Source organism: Petaurus breviceps, unplaced genomic scaffold (genome assembly GCF_028583685.1).
Source record: "Petaurus breviceps papuanus isolate PSGF00001 unplaced genomic scaffold, PetGlider_PUasm1.0 90145, whole genome shotgun sequence".
Classification (NCBI taxonomy): domain Eukaryota; kingdom Metazoa; phylum Chordata; class Mammalia; order Diprotodontia; family Petauridae; genus Petaurus; species Petaurus breviceps.
In genome coordinates, this window is record NW_027187185.1 from 467,596 (window position 1) to 495,357 (window position 27,762).

Genomic DNA, 27,762 nt, shown 5'->3' on the forward strand with positions numbered 1-27,762 from the left:
ATATATATATATATATATATATATATATATATATATATATATATATAGAGAGAGAGAGAGAGAGAGAGAGAGAGAGAGAGAGAATTGCTTGCTTATTGTCTTCCCCATTAGATTGTGAGCTCCTCCAGGGCAAGAACTGTTTTTTTTTATATTCCCAATGCAATGGTTAGCAAAAAGTAGCTCCTTAATAAATACTATTGACTGATTAGGAGGCTAAGTTTGAATAAGCAGATCTGAAAATCATCTTCAAAGTTATCAAGTTAAATATATTGGAGCTGGTAAGGTCACTAAGCAAAATAGTATAGAGGTAGAAGATAAATGAGTTCAGGGCAAAGCCCTGGAGAAAATTCATCATTAGCCAGAATGACCGAGAGGAAGATTCAGCAAAGAGAATGGGGCATCCCTATAGGAAAAGCACCAGTAAAGAGCAGTGTTACTGAAGTCCAGAGAGATGTAAGTATAAAAGAGAAAAGAGTGAAATACAGTGTCAATTGTTGTAGAAAAATAAAAAGTGATGACATTGGGGAAAAGGCCATTAGATTTGTCAATTAAATGGCCATTGGTTGACTTTTCCTACATTCTGTTTACCAAGAAATAATTGAACTCTCTGTTCTGGATCAGTTTGGGAAATCAGAATATTGAGAATAAGTCATATATATATATATATATTTTTTTTCCTTTTTCCAGACGTGTGAACAACTAGCATAAAAAATAGTTTCCATTGATACAGATTGATAAATTTGAGTCTTAGTTATGTGAGGGCACTGAAGTTAAGTGGCTTGCCTATGGTGACACAGAAATAGTATTTCAGAGGCAGGGCTTGAACCCAACTCTGCCTATTAAGACCAGTCCTCTCTCTATTACAGCATGCTGCTTCTTAGTCATACAAAGCAAACTCAATAAAGTTATTCATATCTGGAGGTGGGTTAATTAGCTGTCTTGATCCTGTGCAACACAAAAGGAAGGTATTATAAAGGCAGAAATGAGTGACAGTGCCTATAAGACATGCCATATGGATTCAAAAATAAAACACTTTAGGAGGGAAATGGTGATTAGCATAGGTTGCTTATATAAAAAGCTGCTGCAGTAATATTTCAGTTTGCACTGTTACAAAATGGTTCTGTCTAGACAGTACTTGTCAGTCATAAAAATATCTACTCACCTATAACAGCTCTCTTTCTGTCTCTCTCTTCTCCCTCCAACAAATGTACATACACAAATACACATTCCATGCCAATGGAATAATAAAAACATATTCTTTCCATCAATGGTATATTAATAGACCCTTGGGTCCATCAGGGATCTTGGGAATTCATTTTCATCCTGAAGGAAATATAATAGCTATTATTTATTTAGATAACATATTAAATTTTGTAAATCACTTCATATATGTTATTTTATTTTATAATTATAACAAATTTGTGACATCAATGCTAATATTATCTATATTTTTAAAAAAAGAAGTGAGTGAAATTAAAGTTCAGTGACTTTACCAAGGTCAATACCTCATAAGTATGTATGTAAGAAGCAAGAATCAGAATTAGATTTTCCTAATTCCAAATCTATAATTCTTTTGACTAGACCACCCAGGTGATATACTCTATCAGTAATGCCATATTCACAATGCCTATGGAGATTACAGATATGCTGATATAATTATCCATCACAAAATACATCATGCTTGCCATATGGGGGAATAAACTAGAAAATTTATTAAGATACCAAAAGACTGAGTCCCAAAACCAGAAAGTGAAAGCCATCAGAGTAGTTATGACATTGGCACAGGTAGATAAAGTAGAAAGCACCCACATTTTCAAGCCTTTGAAACAGAACAGGCTACCTCAGGCAAAGGTCCTCCTCTCCCCACTCACAGCAACCACACAGCGTCCGGGAAGCACGCTCCCAGCAGCTCCAGCCCCTGGCAGTCCTCAGCAGGAGTCCTTAGCAGAAATTCTGGCTAACTCAAAAAGGGCTTCGTGCTGCTGCTGCCTCTGCTGCTGCTGCCGCCGTCGCCACGACTGCCAGCCACTGCGGGAACTCTAGTTTTTCTTCCACTTCCTCTTGCTCCGCCCCTTCCTGCTACGTCAGTAAGTTCAATGGGGCATGGAAGATCTTTAAATCCCATAACCTTTACATATACATACACACATATACACATGTGTGTAGATTTGTGTGTGTAAATATACACATATGTATATGTATGTATATATACACACACCACAAACATATATATACATATACACATATGCATAGGTATGATTTAATGTATATTTCTTACATTATATTAAATGAGGCTCAAACATATTATCTTATAGCCTTAGAATAAACAGAATATTAATCCTACCTTGAGAAAATAAATAGTATCTTTGACTGTTTTTGCAGGAATCTCTTTATTTGCAACATGCCCTACACATCAAAGGAAGAGGAAATAGTGGATATGGTATGATTTGAGTAGCATTGAAAAGTGTCTTTGGTCCAAAATTTGTCCTTCAGTTCATCAAAGACCCATGTTAAATACTCTTTTTGGCTAAAGTGTAAAAGGACCTTGCTAAAATCCAAGTGTATTTTCTGAGAATTATTATCAGCCATCAGTATTGTAGGTAAATTACTGCACCTAATAGGCTGTCAGAAAGGCCCTATGGGAACAAGAATTTTACATTTTGTTGGAGATAGGTGAGAAAAAGTGTTGACGCATGGGATCTGTCTATGAAGGATATTTCTGATTGAGGAAGTTCTAATCAAATCAGCCAGGGGTCACTATGAAGAAATTTGATGCTCCACAATGTAGTAGAAAATTACAAGAGACAGAGATGAATGAGGCAAAATGAAGATCAGTCTAAAGATTGACTTTGCTTGTTTTATGCTTATTCTTGACCAAGTGAATGCTTGTCATCATATTGTCCTTTTTCTATTTAACCTCTTCCTCCTCTTTCTCATCTTCCTCTTTCTCTTTCATTCCTTAGAGACATATAGCCTTAAAAGTGGTGTTGCAATATGCCTTCTCACTATTATTAATGGGAAGGTTATTTGACCCCTACTGTATCAAGATGCATATATATATATATATATATATATATATATATATATATATATATATATATATATATATATATATATACAATACATACATATACACATGCAAATGTGAACACACACACAGACTTCCATTTAGGAGAATCTGCTTGAGCCATTGAGCAAAATTTAGCATTTATTAACCACCCAAATATACAAAAGGCTTAGCTGGATGCTATGGAAAGCTTAAATATGGCCACCACCTTCTAGCAATTGGCCTTTATAAAGTGACAACATTGTAGAAAAGAAGTCTTTTACCCTTTGAGTATATGTCAGGGCGCCAGTCCTTTTCCATTTGACCTAAATAATAATCTAGAAGATAAAGATGATACTTAAGGGAATTCCACAAACTCTATGCTAGAATTTAGTTGTGGTGAACTGTGGTTTTGGGGATGCAACGTGTATGTGTTGGTTGGGCATAGATATAGTACACCAGGACCAGCTACCGACCAGTGAAAGAGGAAGGGAAAAGTTGGGCTCACACTAACTGTCAACTCTAGATAGAAAAGAGAACATCAACCGAAACTCAATCAGCAAATTTTATTAGGAGTCCACTATTTGTCAGCTCAAGCAGCAGGTGGTGCAGGGGATAGCACACTAGGTTAAGAATCAGAAAGGCTCATCTTTGTAACTTTGAGTCCAGCATCTAACACTTAAAAGCTGTTTGACCCTGCAAAAGTCATTTAACCCTATTACCTCAGTTTCCTCACAGATAAAATGAACTAGAAAAGGAAATGGTAAAACTCCAATATCTCTACCAAAAAAAAAACCCAAACAAACCCAAATAGGGTTATGAAGAGTCAAACACAATTTTAATGACTGAACAAAAATCACAAAATGTGTCAGCCATTTCAGTATCCTTACCAAGAAAACCCCAAATGGGGTCATGAAGAGTCAGACATGATGAAAAAACTACTGAACAGCCAGTATGATAGCCATTTAGCTGTATATTCATAATTTAAAGACAAAAATGAAAAGTTCTTCCCTTTGAGGAATTTCTACTTTATGAGGGAAACAATAAATGCACAAACATCTGTAAATTTATGTACAAAAATTAATACTATGTAATTTATTGGTTTTGGGAGCAGGTGAGGCATTAACACCTGAAGGGATCATGAATTATATTGAATGAATTATAATTATGATAATCATAATAAATACAACACAATAACTGACATTTATACAATGTGTGCTGTATGCCATTCATCATGCTAAACATCTTGCAATTTTTATCTCTTTTGATTCTCACAACAAACCTGGGAGGTACATGCAATTATTATCTCCATTTAGAGATGAGGAAACTGAGGTAAACAAGCACTAAATGACATGTCCAAGGTATCACATCTAATAAGTATTTGAGGCCATATTTGAACTCCGTTCTTCCTGATTTGAGTTGAGCTTTGAAGAGAGCTAGATATTCTAAGAGGTGGAGGTAAGGATAGATTGGATTTCATTCAGAGAAGATAGTATATGTACTCTCATGGAATTGGGAATTGTAGAGGCAGGTATAAGGAATGCCAAGCAGAATAATTTGACTGGATCATGGGTTCTTTTAAGGGGAATAATACAGAACAAGTCTGGAAAGGTAGGCTGGACTTAACATGCCAATCAGAGAAATTGATATTTTATCCTAGAATCAATAGGGAACTCCTAGAGCTTGTTGAGTCAAGGAGTGGCATGATACAACCTATATTTTAAGACTATTGCTATGGCAACTGTAACAAGGATGGATTAGAAAGGGAGATCTAAGACAGAGATACCAATTAGGAGGTGATTACAATAATTCAGGAGAGAAGTGATAAAAACCTGAAATAGGCAAATAACTGTATAAGTACAAAGAAAGGAATCAATGGGAAATATGGTCTTGGAGACAGAAATAACTTGAATTGTTAATATATAAGAAATATAGGTTAAGATGAAGTAAGGAGGAAAGGGTAACTGAAGTCATGAACCTGGATGATAAAAAAGTCATGAAATCTTCAGTAGAAATAGGAAAATTTGCAATGGGGGGGAGGAGCTGAAGGCAGAAAAAAAGTGCCATGAAGACTCTGAATTGGCAATAGCTACTGAAAGCAATAGAGTACTAGAGGAAGAATAACAGGATCTAATTCTTATTGAATTGGCATAAGCTTTAGATAAAGATAGATACAAATGAATGAAGATGAAAGCATTTTTTTGAAATTTTTGAAATTAAATGGATCACGCAATCTTGAGCAGCAACAAGCTACATCACTTTCATGGAATATATGTTGACCTATCTTACTATTCTTATATAGGACTTAAATTCTCTGAAGTTTCAGGTGTGGGTTATTGATTTGATGTTCTATATTTCATCATCTCAACTAGTTAGTGAATTGTATTAACATCTGTTTTATAAAAAGGTTATAGCAGAAAAACCTAGAAGTCTCTATAGATGTCCAGCCCTTTTGTGAAGACCCACCTTGAGAGCTGCTGTCAACAGAATCCTACTTCAGAATGGGACCATGAGGAACTATTTACAGGACCCACATGAGTAACTGAGATATATGAAACTCAGCAGGAGATTAAAAGGATATTGGGAGAGGGCTACTAGGGTAAAAAGCACATGATCATTGTATTACCTGGAGGACATATGAATTCTACCTTTCCCATGTGCCATTCTCCATGTAAGGCTAGCTTACCAAAAGGGAGTACCTCCAATGGATTTATATTAATGCACCAATCCTATTTCTGTCTACCTATCACAACACAGAAATGGAAAAGACATGAGAGACTTACTATCTTTTGCTGGACCATTTGTGATAGTCAACCAAGAGGAATAATTAATTCTCTCTTGGTAGGTCTTATGTAAAATGTTGAACCACTTAATTATTGCTTTGATTCCAATGGATGTCAATCATGCGTGATTATATCAACCTGGGCTATAGGTAGTAATTCAATGGAGACAGGGTTCCATATAATCAGGAATGGGGTATGAAATTGAAAATTGATGCCCCACTTTATTCAGTATAATAATTCAGTATAATAATTGTTAATTATTGATTAAGAATTTTATCTAATTGCTAGAATAATTTTATGAAGTAGCTTGATTTAAAGAAATTTCGCTACTTAGCATTAGAAGGTCAATTTTCCTGATAAAAGCATAACTTCTTTATTTTTCTGGGCTACAGTTTGGATCCTTATACGGAATGGGATTCAAAATCCCAAGAATCATAAGATGGTCTGCCTGGTCAATAAATTGTGGTCTGCCTAACATTTAACTTTCCAGAGAATGATTATTAATTCTGTGCTTTCTCTATTATTATGGGTTTTGAAAAATCACCTCCTGGAAATCAAGTTATACATAAGCTCACACTACATCTTTACCAACTGTATAGAAGGAGGTCCTGTCTGCTCTAATGAGACTCTCTCTGGTCACTGAACCACCATTGACTTCTATTACTGGCAAATGCTAGCCTTGACAATAGATTATGCACATAATGTTTGTGCCTCAGTTTCTCTTCATTGCATATTTTTGTCATGACATTATATAAAACAAAAACATCTTGTGTGTTTTTAGTTCTACATTGAAAATGAGTAGTACACAAAACTTTTGTCATAGCAAAGAACTGGAAATAAATTGATTGGGGAATGGCTAAGCAAATTGTGGTACATAGCTGTAGTGGAATATTATTGAGCTATAAAAATTACAAATATGATGAAATAGAGAAGCAGAGAAAGACAAACTCATGAATAATGAAGAGCCAAGAAAAGAAAATGAATAATGATTATAATAATATAAATTTAAAAAATTACAAAACAATTGAAAATGAACATTAAAAATATAAAGAATAAACTTTTCCCCCAAAGAAATGATATGAGAAGAAACTTCCTCTACCCCTTTGTGAATGTGAGGACTCCACATCCGGAACATTTCACAGAATGTCAGATTTCTTTAAAACCATATTGATCAGTTTGGCTAAATTTATTTTATCTTCTTCCTTCTTATTTTATTTACTAAAAAATTCAATAGGGATATGAGATGACTCTCTGGGGGGGAGAAAAGGGAAGGGATTTGGAGTAAAATATGAACAATGTAAAAACAAAAGTTATCAATAAAATATAGTTTTAATTGAGAGCAGAGAACTACAACCATAAGATTTCCTTTTTATTTTTTTGGATTTTATTAAATCTCTGAATGTTTTTATTTCCTTCTTCCTTACATAATTATTCATGATCTCTAGTTGTATAGGTCATTCTCAGTATAGATAATTTTTACATGATTAACCTGGATTTTGATTTTATCAAACCAACTAAAAATAATTAGCAACCAATAAATAGAGGAAATTGTAGTTGATAATGTAACTAAATATATAGTCTGCTGTAGAAAATCATGTCTGAAAGCCTGCTAGTTATTTAGCATTATATATTATCATTGAAGATATTCTAAATGCATGCATGAAATCTGTACTGTCAGAGGAAAGACTGACATTCTCACAGATTTTTACAGAAATGAGAAAGTAGAATAAGTTCAGAATATGGCATGAAGTTGGAACCATGGCCCAATGAATAACTCCATAAATATATACAATTTGAACATGTACAATGATCTAGACCAAAAGTGAAAAGTCAGTGGATGAAAAGGCATGTTTAGATTACAACTGAAAAATTATATAGTGGTTGACTGAATGATCCCAATTTTGTTACTTCCTCCAAAGCCTGTGTTTTGAACACTAATATCCTCCTGGTGAGACCATATGATATCATGTCAATAATTACCCTTTCAGCAAGAAAATCTATAAACCCAGTGGACTGTTATCTCTGAATCTTAGTGATCCATTCCTGAGTTCCATAGACTATTCCTTCTTCACTATCAAATAACAGCTATCCAAATGCACTTGGTATCAGCAAAACCTTAGGGCTAAAGCTTACACGTTTCTTAGCTTCTGTACTAAATTTCCTGTAAGGAATTACTTCATGAATGATAGTTCAATTTTAGTGTGCCTACTCTGAGTTTAAAGTTTCTCCAGTACAGAAGAAAACATATTTTATCCCGCCTTTTTGTAGGCAGGGGAGAATACTGTTAGGTCTGGATCAGTAGAACAAGGAAACGTCTGAAGCGGTAGCATTATTTGAATTCTATTGGGACATAACCAATTGAAATTTTAACGTAATTATAATTTTAAATAGTGCAAATATGAATGCATGGGACCACTTAAAAGGATTCATTATTTACATTAAGAGGGACCTAACTATAGTAGAAAGGGCATCAAATTGGCAGTCTTTATCCTATGTTGATGTGCAAGGAATCTTGGGAACTTGTGGGGAGTGAATATTGTGTTTTGCTGTTAACAAACAAATGGGGTGAACAGGGAATTTCCCATAATAAGTGAAGAGATGTATGAACTAGGCACTGAATTTGTTCAGGTGTCTAGGCCCAAATGAACTACATTTTAGGATAATAAAAATAAAACTGACAATGTATTTTTCCAGTCACTGTTAATGACCTATAAAGGATCATTTAGAATAACACTAGTCTGGAATGGGGAAAATGTCCTTACTTTGAAAAGAAAAGAGTAAAATATGAAAATTACAAAATTATGAATTTGATTTCTATATTAGTTTTAAAATAAGTTTTATTAATATATTTTATTTTTAATATTTTACTTTTCTCAATATATCCTTCCCATCCTCATTTACCTCCTAAAAAGTAATCACCTATTGGGGCAGCTAGGTGGCACAGTGAGTAAAGCTCTGGCTCTGGAGTCAGGACAGGAGTTCAATTCTGGCCTCAGACACTTAACACCTACACAAAAGAAAAAACTAGCCATGCAACCTTGGGCAATTTACTTAACCCCAATTGCCCCCCAAAAGGCAAAAAAAAAGTTATCACCTGTAATAGATATTTTTTAAAGGGGCCAAATAATTGTGGCTTTTCCCATTTACTATTTTGGGCCCAATTTGGCCACAATAATTTCATTACCTTGTAGCTATTCTTTGTATTTGCATTGGTTTAGTCATTAAGCTTATGGCTTTTCTCTTTTTACTTATTTTAATTTTTATCAAAACATGTCTCTTTCCATGGTTCTTTGCTATTGATAGTATATTTTTCTTATAAGTCAGTGATATTCCATTATATACAAATATATAAGCTTCTTTAACCATTTCCCAATCAATGGGTATTTACTTTGTTTCTAATTCTTTGTTAAGAAATGGGCAGAGCAGGGAAAATCATCTGATAAATATTTTGGTGTATATGGTCTTTTTTAAAGAATCTTTTCTTAGAAGGATGTGATATGAAAAATTGGAAGAAGTAGTGATCACTAAGACAGCATGACTTCATCAAGAACATTTCATGTCAGATTAAAATTATTTCATTTTTTGATAAGATTGCTGAGTAGTAGAGAAAGGGATTGTTGGAATCATAGATTACCTAGATTTAGGAAAAAATTTTCAGAGGCTCTCATTTCACTACACATAAAATAGAAAGATACAAAGGAGGAGGAATTTCAGAAATGGGTTCAAAATGTAGTCATCAAGCGGCAGCTAGGTAGTGCAGTGAATAGAGCACTGACCCTGAAGTCAGGAGGACCTGAGTTCAAATGAAGCCTCAGACACTTAAAATTTACTAGCTGTGGGATCTTGGGCAAGTCATTTAACCCCAATTGCCCTGCCTTCCCTCTACAAAAAAAAAAAAAAAGACAAAAAATATAGTCATCAAGAGGTTCTGTTACCTTGGAAGAACCTCTTGACTACAGCATCCCATGAAACTATCACCCACCCTCTGCTCTTCAAAATTTATGATAATTTGAATGAAGGCCAAAAAAAAGATCATAGATTACATGAAGTTAGATATATAACTAATATTCTGGATGACAGGATGAAAAAACATAACCATTTAGAACTCTGGAATGAATTAAATTCAATGAAATTAAAAATGAATAAATGTAAAGTTCTACACTTAGGTTAAAAAACTAACAATATAATAGCATGGGGGAACTATGGCTAAAAGAACATAAAATGTATGTAAAGAACAGGACTTTAGAGGACTTAAAATTTTATATGAGTTAAAAAAAGAAGACATAATAGCCAAAAACAAAATAATATGATAAAAGTCTACATTAAGAAGAAAATCTAGTCAAGGGGTAGGCAGATGAGGATTCAGCCATACATGCTTGCACAACAATTAGAAGAATAGGTTCTATTCTGAGGGACATCTTCCAGGATGGATATGAACACACTGCTCACATATCTTAGCCTCAGATGACAGAACTATGAGAAACAAAGGGAGGTTGTAAGGAATCACATTAGGCTCATTCTAAGGAAATTTTTCTAACAATTAGAGTAAACCAAAAGTAGAATAAGATGTTCCTGGAATTAGTAGATCCTTCTTCATTGTGGATTTCAGGTAGAAGTTCAATGATGTCCTTGGTAATATAGAGGAGAATCCTTTTCACATATGGGCTGGAAAAGAGAGTTTTTCTTTTCACTTCGACCTTTGAGATTCTTTGATTATGTGTCTTACCAGCAAGTTATTTAAATTAATATTGCATCAATTGCCTTGTCCTTTAAAAGGGAACAATTCTACTGAAAATATTTTCTTCACAATATATTGTCTCACATTTGTTGTGAGGAAACCCTTTATAAAGCATTGTATGAGTGTTTGCTATTATCATCGCTGTTGTTCAGTCATTTCAGTTGTTTCCAGCTGTCCATGACTCTATTTGGAGTTTTCTTGGCAAAGATACTGTAGCAGTTTGCCATTCTTTCTTTAGCTCATTTTATAGATGAGGACACTGAGCCAAATAGGGTTAAGTGACTTACCCAGGGGCACATAGTATCTGAGGCCAGATTTGAACTCAGGAAGAAATGACTTCCTGACTCCAAGCCTGGCACTTTATGTACTGTACCACCCAGTTGCCCTGCTATTATCATTAGTGCCCCCTAATCACTTCACATGGTGCTAGGTATAATATTGGTTCTTAATTGTGTATAACTGAAAAAGTCCAGACATTTTCTGTCTCCTTATCCAGTCACTCACAGCTGACTCATCTCCTTCCCTCACCCTGAGTCTCCCAAAACCTTATGATCTTGTATTAAATGATGAGCTGTAGCTCATCAGGTGCTTTAAATATTAGATTGAATTTGCTCTATGGGTAACATGACTGATACTATGTAAATACAGCTTTTTAAATGGTTTCAAAAAACTAAATTGATCGAAGAACTGAGACATGCCCTTGGTCCTTTGTATTTAAAATGTAGGCATAGACCCATCAACACAAAGGAAAATAACAGACACTACAACAAATACTTATCCAGCTACCCTGAGCTAAATCTTCGCAGTTTTCTATTAAACATCCCCTTCCTCAGCATAACTCATTACACAAACTATGCTTACTACAATTTATAGATGCCCATACCTCTAGGAAGAGAATGACCTCTGTCAATACTGTATAAATAAACATAAGTCTGCTAGGATTTTCAAATAAGAGGAATGAGATTCTTTCAGGGCTTGTGTAGAAAGAACAACAGATTATAGATTTGTTTATTAAAGCTAAAATAGTTTGAATAACATTACTGCTTCCAACATACTGTCCATAATAACAAAGTCGGCACCCAGAGTAAAAACTGGGGAGAGAAAGAATGCACATTTGAGTATTATGAAGAAATATCTCTAGTGGTTTATGCTGGAGGAAAGTCAATAAAAGTTCAAAGCATAATGGTCTACTAAATCTCAATTACTCTTTGAGGTCCCATTAAAACTATTATGTAGTTTCATTGTGCTGGGAAAAAAAACATATTGATGGAGCTATTTTGGACTCCGGTACTAATCTTTACCTACTGTAGTGGAGTTTGAAGAAGATTAAAAGCAATTCTGTATTATCACTAAGGGCTTTATTTCATAGGAACATCTTCGCTGAGTTAGAATGAAGCATCAAAAATTTGAAAGAAATACCTTCAAGCAATGACATATTTATGTCATGAACACCAAGAGATTTATATTCAACTATAAGAAATTTGAAATTGATTGAAATTAAAATTACAATTGTTATTTAAACTATAAGCTATTATAGTGTTCTTTCCTTAGAGCAGTAATAAGGACAAGTATGAGAAGCTGATTACCCTTCAGAAAACCTCATGTCCAGATCTGCATTAAAGCTAGGCTTGCATTTCTAGAGAGACTAGTATGATGTTAATGGAAAACAATTATGGAGAGGGAAGAACTAAGGTGGGAGTGGAGACATTCCTGGGCAGTTAGGCAACACAGGAGATAAAGTGACAGGCCTGGAGTCAGAAAGATCTGTGTTCACATCTGGCCTCAGACACTTACTGGCTGGGTGACCCTGTACAAGTCACTTCACCCTGTTAGCCTCAGTTTCCTCATATGTAAAATGAACTGGAGAAAAAAATGGCAAACCACCCCAGTATCTTTGCCAAGAAAATCCCAAAAAGGGTCATGAAGAATTGAACATGATTGGAAATGACTAGACAACACAAGCAAGAAGACACTTCTTTTTAAATATCTTTTAAGGTCTTTAGGTTTGTATTGTTTGTTCTTAAAGCAAAATAAAATAAAACATTGGACCAGCCAGAACTAAGAGACATCAGTCAGCTAAAAATGCAAGTTAATTTTAAAGTAGGGGGTTTTTTGGTTGTTTTTACCTAAAGTCAACTATCTGAATGAGAAGAGAAAGTCTGAAGTGCCTTGATTCTTTGCCTATATCATAGAAATCACCTGGATATTTAGGTGTTATATAGATATCACCTGAATTTTACAGCTTTCATTCAGATCTTTAGAATCATTTAACTAATAATTCTAGCTCCTCCCAGAAAGCTAACTTTTGTGTCCTTTGAAATTCATGGGGAATGGAGTTCATGACATTCTTTGCTATGGTGTTCCAACATCAGATAACTTAAATAACCAGTGGAAAATTATATAAATTCAGTCAGTGAATAGGTTGGTTGACTATGGGTCCAAACAATTACCCCAACTGATTGTTTCATCAGTTTTACAGAATTAACTGTTGACTTTTAACACATTTTTAGAGAATGAATTTGGGAACAAATATCTTTACTTGAACTTTACCTTCCCTGCTATAATTTAACCTTAAATTCCTTCCTGTCCTTTCTCAGTAGGGACAGAAATTAGCTTTTCCACACCATCACTTGATGTTTTTATGGCCATTATTTTAGTTGTGTCTTACTCATTGCGAGGTTTTCTTTGCAGAGATACCACAGTGGTTTGCCAAGTCTTTTCCAGCTCATTTTATAGATGAAGGACTAAAGCACACAAGGTTGCCCAGGGTTGCACAGTAAGTGTCAGAGGTCAGATTTAAACCCACAAAAATGAGTCTTCCTAACCTCAGACCTGGCATTTTATCCACTGAGCCACCCAGTTGCCTTGTAGATTGGGTAGATATGTCCAGATGTCAGCATTAGCATCAAAGACCATTTAATCACCTATGTTCCTCGATGTTTTGTGGAATCTATGCCACGTGAGTGAAAACATACCAAAGCTTTAGATAAAATACAAAAATATTTTTTTAGCAAATCTGAATTTTTGGTCAACACATTGCTAACAGTTTAAATAAGTGGCAAGTCCCAAAGTACAACTATACAACATGTCAAAGGAACTCTTCGTTTCACTGTGTGATTGAGGGTGAGAGGAAGGGGATTATTCAAACTGGCTGTGTGCCATGATATAAAGCAAACAACCAGATAACTGGAATTTGGGGGGACAAAATATTGGTGTAATTGTCATATTCTTCTCTAGGTGGGAACTTTGGTTTCTTTTAAACATAGCCACATATAAATTCAATTCCTTTTCAAAATATTTACCATACATACATTTTGAACTTAAGGGGTTATTTGAAATTTTGTCTAATAACTGAAAATTTAAGCCTTTAAACCAAGTACCTTTTTCTGATAGAGTAAAACATAGAGTAGGCATATCCACCTGTACAAGCAGTGAGAAGCTGAAATATCACAATCTTATGGTTTTGTTAGTTAAGACTTTGCTTTCCTGAAAATATGTCTGGTATGTAATACATTTCAGTCCAATTCAACTAATTTCAATTCTACTGAAAAATGTATTGATTAATGTATATGGGTAGACTTCCCATAGCCTAATGCTATAGCAGTCACCTTGGTTCTCAGAAATTCTGGCAGTAAAGCCCACTCTGCAGAAGGTCCTGCCAAGACAGATTTTCTATCATCTATCTGTGTATATGTCTATCAATATGCATGTTTATATATAAACCACATAGCTAAAAAAAATTATAGCACAAAGCTTCAAATGGTATACAGCACAATGCCTAGAGCTATGAGGTCCCTTGTGATATGAAACTCAACTTCTCATTAAGAAACTGGAAGTAAAATATATTTTCACCAGTTGCAAAGTTTGGGACTCATTTTTTCAGCACATCTTCAAAGTACTTTATCATACAGTTTATTCTCTATTATTAGACACTTAATTTCCTTTATCTTAATTATGCAAAATGTTGGTGACAACATTCATTGTATAACTCAAAGCCTGATCCTTGCTGATGACAATTTTGGAATAATTGTAGCTGCTCAAATAGGTCAAGAAGAAATTTAAAAACTTCTAATGGTACTTTCAGCTTTGAACAGAACACCTTTATCTAACTACTGAATATGCATCTTGTTAAAAAAATAGGATGGGGTTTGTATTTTTTTGGAAGGCATTTATGTAGCTATTTTTTCTCCTTGTTACATAAGTTTGGGAGATGAGATTGTGGGAAAATCAGAGATTATCCAGATAGGTTTTTGTATACATTTGTCTTGAACCAATTTATGGCAAACCCCAGAAATAATGGTCACTCAGTAATGGTCACTTCAGTCAGAAAGTCGCCTTAACAAGTTTGATTATTTTTATCATTCAATTAATTGAATTTAATTCAATAAGCATGTATCATATACCTAATATACATTTATAGCAGCTCTTCTTGTACTGGCAAAGAATAGGAGAATGGGAGGCTCCATCATTTGGGGAATTGCTGAATATTCACAATTGTTATGTGAATATAATAGAAAACTATTGTATATAACAAATGATAAAAGGGATGGTTGAAAACAAAACTGGGAAAACTTCTTGAAATGATGCAGAATGAATTGAGTCAACCTAATTGAACTTATTCTATTATAATAATAATAATGATAAAATAATAATAATAATGTGTAAAAGTGATTCTCTGACCTTTAGCCAGTTGTGCTACATTTCACTGATCTCTCAATGTTTCCTAGTATCCTTAGCAGATGTAGGAGTTTCTAATCTCTGTTTTTGACTAAAACCCCACTGATTATGTTCGTTCAATTTCAGGGGTCTGCAATACCCTAGCTCCATTTTACTGCTTAACAGTCAGATTAGCTTCTACAAAGGAATATTTACTTCAACATAAACATACAAACATCTCACCACTCAAAACCACCCTATACTATCCCAGTCTCTGAGGAGTGGAAATAGAATATTTTCCCAGTAATCATGTTCTTATATGAGACAGTTAGGAGACTCACTAGATAGAGTACTGGGCCTGGAGTCAGGAAGACATGAGTTCAAATCTGGTCGCAGACACTCACTAGCTGTATAACCCTGAGAAAGTCATTTAGCCTCAGTTTGCTTTAATCCACTTGAGAAGAAAATGGAAAACTGTTCCAGTATCTTTGCCAAGAAAACACCATATGGGGTCACAAAGAGTTGGATGTGACTCAACAATAACAATATTCTTATGTGGCATAATCCCAGATAGTTTCAAGTCTAAAATTGTCCCCAACCCCAGGGTTCACATTTTGGCACGATTTCTTCTCACAGGTTCTCTGATAGGTTGGCAGTAACATTTTTCCTAAAATTCTTGCTTCAAGGTCACCATGACTTGAGCTCCCAGGTCAAGGACTACTTACACTTATAAATGAAAAGGATAAATGAAACAAGATCAAACTCATTTTTTAGAGGTACAGAGTATAAAGGATAGGATGAAGAGCTTAATGCATGGTGTCCATACCTCAAATTAACCAACCATGACCCCAGGAAAGCCCTGGAATGAATGAGTGATATTATCACAATCTGGTAGTTTTAAAGACACAGCCTGTTCTGTCTACACAGTCAATGGAAGAAGACTGTTTCCATCTACATGCTATAGGGGGATAAAAAATGTCTTCTCTAAGAAGCTGGTCTTTGCTTTCTCCCACATGGGTGCTTACATCTTAGGAAACCTGGGCATGTGGCAAAGTTAGGTTAAAACTGTAAAAGCAAACAATTATCAAAGATTTAAAAACTATGACTGATATATCGATCAACCATTATTCCAGAGGACTGATAGCAAAGAATGATGTCAGTAGAAAAGTGATTAAATAAATGTGCAGGATGAAACATATTTTTTAAACATGGTCAGTATGGAAATTTGAATTGCTTGAAAATACATATTTATCACCAGGGTTTTATTTTTCTTTTGGGAGGTATAAGGTGGGAAGGTAATAAACAAACAAACAAATACACAGATAGATAGGAAGAAAGATAGAGAGAGAGACAGACAGGTAGATAGTCAGACAGACAGACAGACAGACAGACAGACAGACAGACAGACAGACAGACAGACAGATAGATAGATAGATAGATAGATAGATAGATAGATAGATAGATAGATAGATAGATAGATAGATAGATACTTGGAAAAGAAAACAGACTTCAAGTTAAATACCAAGAAGATGGAGGACTGGACACCTCAATCTTCCTAGCCTCTTAAATCTATGCAAAAAAATAAGAATCATTGACAAGAAATGAAGCAATTTCGCCTCTTTTATGGGCTAATATATTAAGAACTTCAATAAGTCAATAAATAAACAAATGAACTAACAGTAGAAAAGGTGAATTCCTGACCTTTATTATGCTTATTAAGCAGTACCTATCCCACCAGCCACCATTTCCAACAAGATAGCAGAAACTAATGCAGGGGCTTGCAAAAGAATTTAATCCAAACCTTTCCCCAATCTTTGCCACACTGTGGAAAACCCAAAGGCAGAAAGTTAATTTCCCTGGGACAATAGTGTCACAGAATTCTTTTACTTCAACAAAATCAATTAGACAATGGAGAAAAAGAGAGAAATGGAGCTGTATATAAGTATGTGTGGTGTTACATAAAACCTGAGGACAAAAGGGAACTGGCAGCTATCTGGGACTGGCTCTGTCTCTCTGCCTCCTGCAGAAGTCACATGAGGCAGAAATCAAAAATGACAAAATGGAGGAGGAGGCTCATATAGACTTTAAGTTCTAGCCTCCATGGAGATTTGCATTTAGAGGAAAGAGTCAGAAACTGAACTATAGGTGAATATAAGGGAAAAGATCTGTGATTACCAAAGATCTTAGGATAAAGAAACTCATTTAGAGGCTTTGAGTAGAGCAGATAAACCAACATAAAATATTAATAATGGAAGAGACATGACCATTAGAGCTGGTAAAGAAGACCAGCCATTTATGAATTAAATATGTGAGATAAGGGAAAAATGAATCAATGACTGAAGAGACTGAGTGCTCTACAAATTCTCATTCCTAGGAAATCTTGGTTAAGTGGTAAGATGTGATCCAACTGAAGATTCCTCCCATAGGGGAGGCAGTCTATTCAATAATGGGAGATGGGGCTATTAATAGTAGGAATAATCTATAGGCAATTGGTACTTAAAGAGACCACTCATCCTACCACAGGATAAAAGTAGAATTAAGTGGACCCAGAGAGAAAATTTCATAGAAAGTGGGGAGAAATTATCATTCTAAGGGAAAAGTGCAGTAATAAATTTCACAATCAAGCACCAAGGACAAAGGAAAATTTTTAACATGGGAGAACACCTTTATCTTCTTTATTGTCTTCAAGAATTGACATTTTTTAGAGTAGAAATGTAGAGTTGAGATGTGTAGAGTAGAGTAAAGAGAAATGTAGAATCTGAAATGTACCCCCAGTAGACTGGGGTAAGATCAGTAAATCAATACAAAAAAAATTTAGAAAAAGAAACTCAAAAGATATATTTTAGAAGCTTCAATACCATAAGTACCACAGAGACTAAAGAAAGACTAAATAATTGTAAGTGCCATGTATCAAAGGATAAAATTCTAGAATGTATAGAAAGGAAAAACAAATAATAAAAAGAATGAGAAAATGATAAATTTTTAGAAAAATATACATACAATAAAAATTTTAAAACTAACAAACACAGCAAGTTGATAGGGAGAGGAAGAATGAGAGTTTTACTTAACTACATGATTGAGAGAGGAAAAGGGGGAAATAACAAGATAAAAGTGAGGAAAAAATGAACTCAAAAAAATTAAGCTAAAACAAATGAAGAGACCAAATGCTATTTTTACAGAAGATGAAGGGGAAAAATCTTAATTCAGGTGGAAAAAAATAGTAACACGTGGAGAACAATTTAAATCTAACTTTCATAGATTTAAATGAGAATGGATCAAATAGTCCAATAAAATGGAAAGCAGCAACATATTAGATAAAATAAAATCTTACAATTTCTTGATTACAAGAAATACACTTGAAAAATTGCATGTATAGAATAAAAGTGAGGAACTTGAATAAAATTCTGCATGCATTAGGTGAATTAACAAAAAGTATTCCAGTCAGACCAAGCAAAAAGAAAAATTCCCAACATAAAAAGAGACTAACACAGGAAATTGCATTATGCTGAAAGGAATTGTAGATAATGTACCAATATCAATATTAAACTTACAGGCTCCAAAAAACTTAGCATCTAAATACACAATGGAAAAAGTAACTGAATTACTAGAAGACATTAGATATTGATACAATAGTGGAAGGAGATTTTACTGTTCTCTCGCTTTGGGACAAATATAACAGAAAAGTATTTGAAAAAATACATAATTAAAAAGTCACTGTTCTAGGTATTGGGGGAAAAAACTAAAATAAATAGTACCTTGTTTTCATGTAACTTACTAATAGGGGAATAGAATACCTATACACAAGTAATGCAGAATATATCAAAATAGTTATACAAGAAAAATACAGTGCTACATATTTTGTGAAACATATTTACATTTTTATACTGCAGATACTTCCCCTATGTCATAATAATTACAACTGGACAATTTAGAGTTATTCATTCCATTGAAGCACTGGAAGGGCCTTAGATATCATTTGGTCCAAACTCTGCATTTTATAGAATCTGTAATATATATGTAATATGAAATAAATATGAAATAACCAAAGGCTCATACAGGCCATGTGACTTGTCTAAAGTCATAATGCACAGTCAGGACTAGAAATCCAGTATCCAGACCACTGAGATAATGCTCTTTGGGCCAAGGCTAAGGATAGTATCTATTCTAGCCATGACTGATGACCCCATTGTATTTCCTGAGATATTTCAAACCACGACAGCAGCAAAATGCTCAGGTTGAAAGGTCCCTGCTCATCATGGTGCTAAAAGCATTAAGCTGGTCTTATAAATGCTGAGGTTGGATGCCAGTCATAAGATATTAACCAAAAGAGAGCTAGGGTTCAGAAAAGAAGTATGAGTCAGTCCTTAAAAAAAAGGGTTTGAGGAACAAGCAAAGAGAAAGACTAAGAATCAAATAGAAAGTTGTATTATGTTGTGAGAATAGGGTTTAAATTCATCCTAGACCCCAAGAAATTCTTGGTTGGACTGGTTTAGATATAGTATGTTTTCTGAGCTTATATTTCTTTCAAATGATTACACAGTGAAATAAACAATTACTATAAGTAGCTTTAATTTTTGCATAACTTTTAAAACTTGGAATTGATTACAAAAAAAAGTAATTTAATCTATTTTTGTAGCAAATAACCATTTATGGTAATCCATTTGGCAGTAGTCCAAGACTCAAATAGTAGTAGTCAAAAGACTGATAAAAATGTCAATGCTTCTGGTTTGCATACAAAGGAAAGCTGTTATGTTGTTGTTTTTTAAAGAACTCTCATTTTCATGCAAATGTGGCAAAATTAATTACAAGGGCAAAAGTCACAAAAACATTGGAAAGTATGAGTTCTCTTCATATCTTACTTCAAAAGAAGGTTGACTGTTTTTCATACAGGATACATGTATTATTATCCCAAAGACTTGCTGGGTTTTGCCTTCAACTCCATATAGCAACTATAAACACTGTTTGAAAAATGAGTTTACAAGTTTAATTACTGGTGTGTGCAGTAATACAGAAAGCACAATAATTTTATTAGTAGTACAATATTTTGTTAAGCACATATGGTTACACTTTAAAGAGATTCTATTGTCACTATTTGTGATTTGATGAGTGATTTGCTGAAAGTGACTGTCAACTAGATATGTGGTCTTCTGGCACACACACTCACACACACACACACGCACAATTGTTAAAGATATTGAGCCCAGTTAATTCATCAAGAGTACAAACACATTGTATGAAGTTTCAGGAAGACACAAGTTTATATGGTTTGATTACTTGTAGGGACAATAATTTTATAAGTAGCACTATATTTTGTCAGGTACCCTTTGTAACACTATAAAGAACTATCATCAAGGACATCTTCCATGTTGTCTTCTTCCCTGACCCCAGGCAGCCTAGACCCCATCAATGTACAGCAATGATTTTCCACAGAATTTGGTAGAGCTAGGAGGCATCAGGTACAATCTTACTAATGAGATTGAGGGTCATCAGTCTTTTTCATCTACCCAACCACAGTACTCTCCAAAATGCCAGGCCTTGATATCTGTCTTGTGATGTACTCTAATGACCCCTTGGCCTTGCTCCCCACATCATCAATGTACTTTAAGGCTTCTAAATAACTTCATCCATCATGTAGCTGAACTCTCTTGTTTGTGTCATCTCCCACAATTAGACTAAGAAGTTCTTGAGAGCAGAGACTGTCTCACATTTTCTATTTGTATACTCAGTAGATAGTACATTGCTTCTTACACAGTAAGAATTCAATTTTTTTTTCTTTTTGTTTAAGTTTAATGTTAGCTTATGATAATTAGTGCATTTTAAAGTTATATGTAGAATGAGCTGGAGAAGGAAATGGCAAACCACTCCAGTATCTCTGCCAAGAAAACCCCAAATGGGTCATGAAGAATTGGATATAAGTGAAAAATGACTGAACAACAATATAATGAATACCAAGGTTCACATTTACACTTGAGTTTTTGTGACCTCCCTCCTCTTTGGCTCAAAGAAGTTCATTTTTGAAAGACAGTTATGAGTTCAATCACAATCACAATCACTTTGCTTCCCCAGTCAGGATATTCCTAGGAATTAAGTAGAGGTTGGTCATTCCAGCTAATTGTCCATTTATATATATATTTTTCCTAAGTAATACTTGATCTCTCTTTGGTCAAGCCAAAATTCAATATACTGGGGAAAAAAGTTAGGTAATAAAATAGCAAATTGTATTATATTGTCTGAGACACTATACAGTATTATAGCACTGGGAATGAAAGTTAGACAAAGAAAATAAATGTTCTTGGGTTTTCTTTCCCTGGATTCTTTTTTCCAAGATGTAAGTATAGCCAATGAGTTTTCTCAATATCTCCTTTCTTTGCTAGAGCTCAATCCTACCTTTCCTCCTGAGATGTGTGCTGTAATACTAACTTCTTAGAATCTAGACTTTCAGAATCTTTCTCTCTCTATGTCTCTCTGTCTCTCTCTGTCTCAGATAGTTTTTTTTTCTTTTCTTTTTAAAACAAATTCTTAGGGACATTAACTAAGCTTTCCCTCACGGGTTTTGATTCATTAAAAGAGTTATACAGTGGACCAATCTACTCAATGAATTCCAGGGCCCAGCAGCCTACATGCCCTTGAGACCATGACATACACCAATCATTGGCCCCACACAGATGTGAGGGAAAAGGTATTCTTGAAGACGGCCACAGGCATCGACTATTAATATAGTTTCCTTCCTCTTTTTTTCTCTGTCATCCTCTGCCAGGAAGACCTTGTTGGCTTCTGATTATGATACGCATATGAAACCCATTTCCAAGGGGCTTGAGTTCTGAGCCACATTGATTCTGTGGCAGCTCAAAGGTATCCTTTTTATAGAGTGGTGGTATAGGGCATTGCCTGCACACTGGATCCTGACCAGCAGGCTCAATCTCTCCTCCTGTCCTACCCTGTTGCCATAATTCTTTCCCCAGTTCTTGCAGTACTCAAGAAAAGGTTCTTTTGAGGGTCATCAGCAGTTCCTAAAGATGGTTATAATCCATAAGTTCCATGCAGCAACTTCAGTAATTGTCATTCTCCCTACCTACCTTCTCGACTTATGCAAGGTCTTCCTTCTGTCTCCAAAGATGAGCCAAGCATTGTTTCCCTGCCTCACTATCACACTTTTTCCCCAAAAATTCTAGTGACAAAGAGTTGGCAGAGAAAATAATACTGCTTTTCTGTATTAACTGCTCACCCAAGAAGGAATAGTTGTGTCCCATATTCAATTCCTAATGAAATCTAGAGGGGTTGTTTTGAAGCAACAACAATTCTGGATGAGAAAAGTTGTTCAATATCCTAGAAGATCCTATTGGGGAAAGAAAGGAAGGGGGGAAGAAAGACAACATAGCCACTGCTCACTGTTCTTCATTTTTATTTGCCTTGCATTTTTCTGTATTTATCATAGTTTCTGATGAATAGGGTTTTTTTTTTTTTGGTTTAAGTATTTAGGAGGGGTTTTTGCTTGCCATCTGCCCCTTAGTCCTTTGCACTCACCCGTCCCAGAACAGATCACTCTGTGTCCTGTGACTTTAGGAGAGAGAGAGAGGCTTTTTGTTTTGTTTTCTCCTTAGCAGTAAGACTTGATATTTTCAACTTTGGAATAACTAAAAGATGAATAAAATGTGTTTTTTTGTAATTTCATAAAAAGAAGTATGCAGGCCTTTTTCATATTTACTTCTTTTTTTAACATAACAATCAATTTTAATACACATTTTTGCCAAGTCAATTTAATGTTTTTTTTAAACTTAATTGCTTGTGAACTTATTCAATAAAAAATAATGTTGGAGTTGTGTTTGTTTATTTGGAGTTTTTGGTTGTGATAAATTAACAATGCCAGTGGGATAAATTCCAGATTCCTTACCTTGGCATCCAAGGACTTCAACAATCTTTTGCTAATTTGCCTATCAAAATTTAATTACCACTACTCCCAATTAAACAATACCCTGGCCCCTCTAGGCAAACAATTTTCCTCACTGTATCCTTTGTAAAAAACTTAAAAGTATTATTTATTTAATTATAGCAATTTTTAAATTTTGAGTCATGACAAGTATATTTTCATATTAGCATGGTGCAAAAACAGCAAGAAAAATAAAGTGAAAAAATATATACTTAAATTTACAGCATTCGTGAGTTTTGTCTCTGGAAATGGATAGCATGTTTTATTATGAGTTCTTTCAAATTGTGTTGGGTTGTTATGTTTATCAGAATAGCTTGATCTTTAACAGTTTACAATTTTTTTTTCCTTTTTTTGAAGGGGAGAAGGCAGGGCAATTGGAGTTAAGTGACTTGCCCAAAGTCATACAGCTTGTAAGTGTCTGAGACCAGATTTGAACTCAGGTCCTCCTGACTCCAAGGCCAGTGCTCTATTTACTCCACCACCTAGCCACCCCAAACAGTTTACAATTGCCACAATATTATTGTTACTGTGTATAGTATTCTCCTGGTTCTGCTCACTGTACTTTGCATCAGTTTATATGTCTTCCCAGAATTTTCTGAAACCCTACTGCACATCATTTCTTATACCACAATAGCATTTCTTCACAAGTATACACCATAATTTGTTCAACCATTCCTTATTTGATGGGCATGTCCTCAATTTTTAATCCTTTGCCACTACAAAAAGAGTTGCTATAAATATTTTATGGAATAAATATTTTTGAACTTGTAATTCCTTTTCTTTCTTCTTTGATCTCTTTGGGATACAGAACTAGCAGTGTTATCATTGGGTCAAAGGGTATGCAGAGTTTTGAAGCCCTTTATTCATAGTTCCGAATTGTTTTCTAGAATGACTGCACCATTCTGATTTTGAGGCTTCACAGTAATCATCAACTTTTTGGTTTCTTTTATTTCTAAATTTCAAGCATTATTTTCCATTTTATAGTTTTTATTTTTAGCCCTACAATGATCGCCTTTGTGTGCACTGAAGTCCCTGAATATCAAAAATATATGTATTTTTTTATTTAAAGAATTTTTGTTAAATTCTTTATAATTTCTCTCACTCTTCATATTCTGGTTTCATATTGCAGTTATCTTCATAGTGGTATTTTTCTTCTTTTCTAGCTCACCATGAAAACAATAAGGCAATATGATATCAAGTGTTACATTAGATGATTTTCTTCTTATTTCTTTCATATACACAATGGAATAACTCTACCAACTCTTAAAATCACATTTTCATAAAGTTTGTATCTAGAAAAAACTTCAGGGCGGAGTCAAGATGGCAGAGTGAAAGAAAGGACTCAGCTGAGCTCACCCATAAAATTTCTTAAGTTACCTCTAAAAGGTGAATCTGAACAAATTTTAGAGTGACAGAATCCACTAGGAGACAGTGTGGGAGATTTCCAGCCCAGGTCAACAAAAAGGAAAATCCACAGGCAAGGAGACAGTCATTCAATGAAATAAGGGATTTACAGATCTTCCTGATGAAAAGGCCAGTAGAAAAGGCTCAATAGAAAATTTCATTTTCGAATACAAGAATCAAGAAAGACATAAAAAGGAAAACAAGGAAAAAATAAACACACACACAAACACCAAAACTTGTTATTCAATAAGAGCAAACTGTTACCATCCCTATATGGGAGGATGATACCTGTTAATCTTGAGAATTGTATAATTATTTTTTTTCAATTTCAAATGCTTTATTAACTTCTGATTTACATCATTAATTTTAGCCAGATTTTGAGTTACAAATTTTCTCCCCGTTTTTCCCCTACCCACTAGCAGTCCCACAGGACATCCAGTCCACAAATCTGCTCTCTCCGATATCTTCTCCCATACCCCCTTAGACTTTTCCATTAGGACATGGTGAATCTCTATGCCCCAGTGCCTGTATATCTTCTTTCCCAATTACATGTAAGATAGTATTAATAATAGTATATATGTATATATAATTTTAAACATTTGATTTTAAAACTTTGAATTCCAGATGCATTCGCTTCCTCCCTTGTAACCCACCCTTACTGGGAAGATAAGCAGTTCAGAATAGATTGTACATGTGAAGCTAATGCAAAACATTAACATAGCAGATACATTGTAAAAGACTGACTATATTTCCCTCCCTCTTATCCCACCACCCAGTTGTTCTATTCTCTATTTTGATCCTGTCCTTTTTCAAAAGTGAGTGCTTCCAACTTCCCTCCCCCCCACCAGCCTGTCCTCCCTTCCATCATCTCCCTACTCATCCCCTTGCCCCTACTCTCCTGTAGGGTGAGATACCCTATTTAGTGTGTGTTTCTTTCCCTCCCTGAACCAAATTCAGTGAGAATAAGGTTGACCTTTTGCCTTCCTATTCTTCCCCTCCATTGTAACCCTTTCCACTTGCCTCTTCTTTACCAGATAGTTAACCCCATTCTGTCTCTTTCCATCACCTCTCATTATATTCCTCTCTCACCTCTTAATTTCACGTTTTAAGTATCATCCCTTCCTATTAAACTGGTCCTGTGTCCTCTATCTATGTATACCTGTAAGCATATATACACACATTCACACATGTATTCATATACCCATATACCCTCTGATACAGACATATATATATATATATATATATTCCCTTCAACTATTTTCATACTGAGAAAAGTTTCATCAGTTACAATTATTGTTTTTCCATGTAGAAATGTTAATAGTTCAACTTTGATCAGTGGTTTATGATTTCTTTTCCCTGTTTACCTTCTCAAGCTTCTCTTGCTTCTTGTATCTGAATGTCAAATTTTCTAATCAACTCTTGTTTTTTTCATTAAGAAAATTCATTTTCCCCTGAAAGATGATACTCAGTTTTGCTGGGTAGGTGATTCTTGGTTTTAATCCCAGCTTCTCTGCCCTCCAGAATATCCTATTCCAGGCCCTTCAATCCCTCAGTGTAGAAGCTGCCAGATCCGGTGTTATCCTGATTTTGTTTCCACAATATTCAAATTGTTTCTTCCTGGCTGCTCATAGTATTCTCTCCTTGATCTGGGAATTCTGGAACCTGGCTATAATATTCCTAGGAGTTTTCTTTTTGGCATCTTTTTTGGAAGGTGATCAGTGGATTCTTTCAACCTCTATTTTGCCTTCTGGTTCTAAAACATCAGGGTAATTTTCCTTGAGAATTTCTTGGAGGATGATTTCTAGGTTCTTCCTTTGATCATGGCTTTCAGGTAGTCCAATAATTTTTAAATTATCTCTCCTGGATCTATTTTCCAGGTCAGTGGTTTTTCCCATGAGATATTTCACATTGCCTTCTATTCTTTCATTTGTTTGGATCTGTTTAACATCATCTTGATTTCTCTTAAAGTCACTAGCTTCCCTTTGCTCCAATCTAAATCCAAGGGAATGATTCTCCTCATTGAACTTTTAAGATTGTTTTTACATCTGGCAAATTTGGATTTTCAACCATTCCTCTCCTCATTGCCTTTTTGATCCTCTTTTGCCAATTGAGTCAGTCTGTTTTTTAAGGTATGATTTTCCTCAGTCAGGCTGTTGACTCTCATTTTGTACTTTTCTTACATCGTTCTCATTTCTCTTCCCAATTTTTCCTCCACTTCTCTTATCTGCTTCTTACGGTCCTCTATGGCCTGTAACCAGCTCATATTTTCCTTTGAAGCTTTTGGTGTAGGAGTTCTGACTTCACTGTCTTCCTCCTGTTCCATGCTTTGATCTTTTTTGTCCCCAAAATAAGAGTCTAATGTTGGATTCTTCTGTTTCCTTTGTTTCCTTTGCCTGCTCATGTTGCCACTCAATTTTGACTTTTGGGCATTTTGCTACAGTAGGACTCTGCCACCAGACCAGGAAGCTTTCATCCCAAAAGCTGGAGTTTTCTCAGCTGCTGGAAGTATTAGTTGGCTGCCCTCTCTGAGGCTTCCACACACTCTGGCAAGCTGGTCATGCACCCCAGAACCTCCAACCAATCTGCATTCCAGATCCAAGCAGGTTTAAGCAAGAGTGATTACACCTCAGACTGGTCGCTTGTTCCCCCTACACTCTGCAGGCTAAGAGCTGAAGCTGCAACATGTAGCTGGTGCGGTGTCTCAGTGGCTTCTCGCCCTGGGGCAAAAGCTGACACACTCCCACTTACTTGGTCCCAAAGTCCAGACTTCACTGACCTCTCACTTTTTCCTTCACATCTACGTCTTGATTAATCTGGAAATGGCCACAGCTGTTGGTGATCTTGACGGAACGTGGTCAGGTCCACCCTGGGGTTAAAACCTCGGCTCCCGAGTGGCTGGGCTCGGCTCCCAGAGTACTGTGCTGGCCGCTTAATGAACGTTAAAAATAAATAAATGTATTTTTATTTTTTTTATTAAAATAAAGATAGACTTCTGAAAAAAAAGATGTCTTCTGCTTTCATGGAAACTTGGAATCAGCAAAAGAGCTTCGCAAATTTTAAATCAATCAAATGCTCTCTCCTATTTTTCAACCTTTGACCCAATTCATTGTCCATATGTACTGACTTTCTCATATATTTATAATGTTGGACAAGCTTTATGGGGTATCCATCTAAAAAACTGTAAACATTCTTCATCTACTTATACTTC